Source organism: Salmo salar, chromosome 01, assembly GCF_965601325.2.
Source record: "Salmo salar chromosome 01, fSalSal1, whole genome shotgun sequence".
In the NCBI taxonomy this organism is placed as follows: Eukaryota; Metazoa; Chordata; class Actinopteri; order Salmoniformes; family Salmonidae; genus Salmo; species Salmo salar.
Window position 1 is genome coordinate 44,243,690 of NC_138291.1, and position 3,930 is coordinate 44,247,619.

Below are 3,930 nucleotides of genomic sequence, written 5' to 3' on the forward strand. Positions count from 1 at the left end.
CCTCCTGATCCCTGCTTACAAGCAAATCTAAAGCAGAAAGCACCAGTGACTCGGTCAATAAGAAAGTGGTCAGATGAAGCGGATGCTAAGCTACAGGACTGTTTTGCTTAGCACAGACTGGAATATGTTCCGGGAGTCTTCCGGGACATCCACAAATGAATACATACCAAACAAAACATATCGTACTAAATGGAGTGTAGCGGATTTACATACAGAATAATATGAAATGCTCTGAGACCAGGTTGCCAGCCAGTCAGCTACAGGCCATCTATTAAGTTGGGTCAACAGTCTATGCAATAGGCCAGACAACACCTTAGCAAAAATATAAACGTTTTATTAGAATTGTAACATTAAACTTTACAGGTTCTAGGCACATTAAAAGGGAAACCGTTCAGATACATCAGCAACGTTTAACCAAGCTTAGAGAATTAGGTTTGCTCGTTTGACACAAACAAGAGTACACCAAAATTACTTCTTAGATCTGTTACTTCCAGTAGATACAGAGATTCAGCTGACCAAGTTCACAAGAGGACCTAAAACGGTGACAGTGCTGTACTTCTGATGGTAGAAAAGAACACAGTTAACCACAGCATTTACATGAATTGATTTTAGAAACACAAATTACTTTACTTAAAGATAGTCACCTTATTACAGAGCACTGCCAATAAACTGCCTGGACCTCAAACCAATTGAGAAAAAAAAGGACATCTTGAATATTGTCACATGAATAAACTCACCTATGTTTAAACTCAACACATACCATTCAGAACAATCGACCAAACCCCAAACATTTCTTCCAGAAGGTATGGTCACAAAATGGTTGCTCACAGAACTAAACCAATATCAACAGTGTCATACAACCTTCCAAGTACAACGCTCTCACCTGCCTGTCCTCAACTGCATGTTCCCGGGGAGACACTGACCAAAACTTTGGTTCCTAGCCTGTCACAATATTATTAATTTACTAGATTGTAACTGAGTGAGGTTTAGGTGAGGGTTATGGGGATGCCCATCTACTGTGGGACTCCAGTTTAAGAGTCTTTATAGATTCAGGTAATGGGGATGATATATGGCAGGGAATGGTTGACAGTTGTTGACATGACTCTTGTCTTGAGACATGGTTGGCTTTGTATGGAGTATGCTTGATCTAAAAGGAAACAGAAAGCTGCAAATAATAACGGGCAATAACAGCAATGAACATACACGATTGGCTATTAATGGCAAAAGTCAATGACAATATGCAGATGCTATAAGCATATAAATTGGTAAAGCTATGCATACATTTAGCAGCAGTTAACATTGAATGGCCAGAAAGGGGTGCAATAACATGTGGCATGGTAGGCTGAATCTATAGCAGGCAAATGTACCAATGGCTACATAGCATGGCAAGCAAAACAATATAAAGCTAACAAAAGTAGCAAGCAAAGGCATAACGCAGTCCTAGTTAGCATTAAGGCAATGCACAAGAAGTGCAACACTTATAAGCATGTGTCCATTAACACTACAAGTACCAAAGATGATATCAGTAGTGATGGGACGATTGATACTGGAGCCTCGGTATCAATCAAAGCACTACTGAGCCGACAATGTACCGATGCTCATGTCAAAGTAACATTATCACGTGATCAATCATGTCAAAACTTTGTTTGATCATGTGGTTTTTTTGAACCGCGTGTTGCAAAATGCGATGCGCCATTGATTTCGCAGTGGTTCCTTTGCTTTCTTTGATTCCAAACTGCTTTTAAACACCGACCGGCAGATCAGCGGATAGGGTCTCGGGGACCAGAACACTCAGACGACAGGGAATGGGGTTGAATCCCAGCAATAGCAATGCTATTTAGAAAATAATTTTGGGACCACACTTTCTGCACATTGTTGTTTAAACAGTTTGTTTTATTGAGTAAAGTATAAGCTTCTGTCTTAAGCATCCTAAATAATGCCACAGATTCAGTTTGACAGCAAAATAAAAGGGATTTGCAATAAAAAAAAGGAAGAATGATGGAAGGTGCAAACCTCCAATGGTAACTGATTATAAGATATTAAAGGGATACTTCGGGATTTTGGCAATGAGGCCCTTTATCTACTTCCCCAGAGTCAGATTAACTCGTAGATACCATTTTTCTTTTTCTGTGTGCAGTTTGAAGGAAGTTGCTTACTAGCGCAATTGCTAACTAGCGTTACCGCAATGACTGGAAGTCTATGGGCATCTGCTAGCATGGTTATGGATATCTTTGGTCATCTTGTGGCATCTGTGTACATAGAAAATGGATGATGAAAATCTGGAACAGAAAGCACCGGTACTGAGGCTAAAAGGGCTTTTGACTTGTCATAAGCTTCTTGGCAGTCTGGGCTCTAACAGAAAATGAATTTGGTACAGGTCAAATCTGTAAGTGCACAACGATCTGGGCGAAGTTCTTGAAAAATGTCGGTAGTAGCCAGCCATCCCCAATAATGGGTGCAGTTCCTGGTGAGAAGTTGGCACAGGAAGGTTATTGATGGCCTCCACTTTTGCCATTGCCGGTCTGACTTTTCCTTGGCCCACCACCTTCCCAAGATACTTCACTGTTGTATGGGTGATTTCACTCTTTGACAGGTTAACTGAAAAGTTGGCAGATGCAAATCGTTCGAACAGACTCCTAAAGTTCTGAAGGTGATCTGGGCCAGGTGGTACTAAATACCATCACATTGTCCAAATATGCCTCATACCAAACAGAAGACATAGGTAGGAAAACAAACCATCAGGAATGACAAAAGCAGATAGCTCTTTGGCACACTCAGTTAGAGGAGCCTGCCAATACCCGTTCAGCAGATCAAACTTGCTAACATACTTAGCAGCGCCAACACGGTCCACACAATCGTCGACCCTAGGCAAAGGGTACGAGTCTGATATAGTAACGGAATTGAGTTTGCGAAAATCGGAAACAAACCGGAGAAACCCATCCACCTTAGGTACTAATATACAGGGCGAACTCCATGGACTGTTGTCATGTTGTGCAATACCATGCTCAAGCATGAACTCCTAACTGCGGAGTTTCTCTCTCTTTTCAGGATTCTGTCGATAGGCATGCCATTTGATTGTGGCAGAGTCTCAAACGTCAATATAATGCCCTAGTACATTTGTCTGAGTAGGCACACCTGAGAATAAACCCTGATATTCTAAAAGCAGTGCAGCAATGTCGCCTTTTTCCTCTGGAGACAAGTTTGCCAAAAAGTCATCAAGGTTTTTTTCTGAGTTACTCACACAGGGCGTATTGGGCTTTCCTCTCAAGGAAGACAATAGTGACTGCAGTGGCCACAGCCAGATGATCACTACCTGTTTCCACCGACCTCTCTGACTGATCGCAACGGGAAAAGTATGACTTTAACATGTTGACATGGCACAGCTGTTTTTTCTTCTTCTGTGCTCCGGTTGGGTGATGAAATAATCCAGATTACCAACTTTTTTCTCTATGGTGTAAGGCAGCGTTTCCCAGACTCGGTCCTAAGGACACCAAGGGGGGAACATTTTGGTTTTTGCCATGGCTCAGCTGATTCAAATAATGAACTCATCATCAAGCTTTGATTATTTGAATCAGCTGCGTAGTGCTGGCCAAAATGACATGAAAAGTGATCAAAATATATTAACAGCATTGTAGTAATTTCAGCAGTTCAGAATTAGTTTGATTTAGATAGGATATCGATTGCTTTTCTATCCTAAACTTGTTGGAAGCGAGAGGCATTTTGCTGTCATTTGTTAGCTATGTCATTTTGAGCCGCATCCCATTTCTTGCTAGCACTGGCCACTCGCCTTCACCCTCCTCAAAGATGCAAAAGCATTAGATAGGTGTAGATGAATGGTCTACCAATACAATAACACCAATCCACTTCATTTAATCTTTGAGCATGCAGTCTTCCCGTTGTCTAGTTAGTCATCAATCATCGTTGAAGCTA

At 41.4% G+C, this 3,930-nt stretch overlaps 1 long non-coding RNA gene across 1 annotated transcript; it reads right to left on the reverse strand.

Annotated features, from left to right (window-relative positions):
* Positions 1-313: 313 nt before the first annotated feature.
* On the reverse strand, positions 314-3,491 carry LOC123726749 (uncharacterized). The gene is made up of 2 exons (XR_006758875.2): positions 3,242-3,491; positions 314-1,147 (listed from the first exon to the last, which is right to left on the reverse strand). It is a non-coding gene; the product is annotated as an uncharacterized LOC123726749 (long non-coding RNA).
* Between the last annotated feature and the right edge of the window lie 439 nt (positions 3,492-3,930).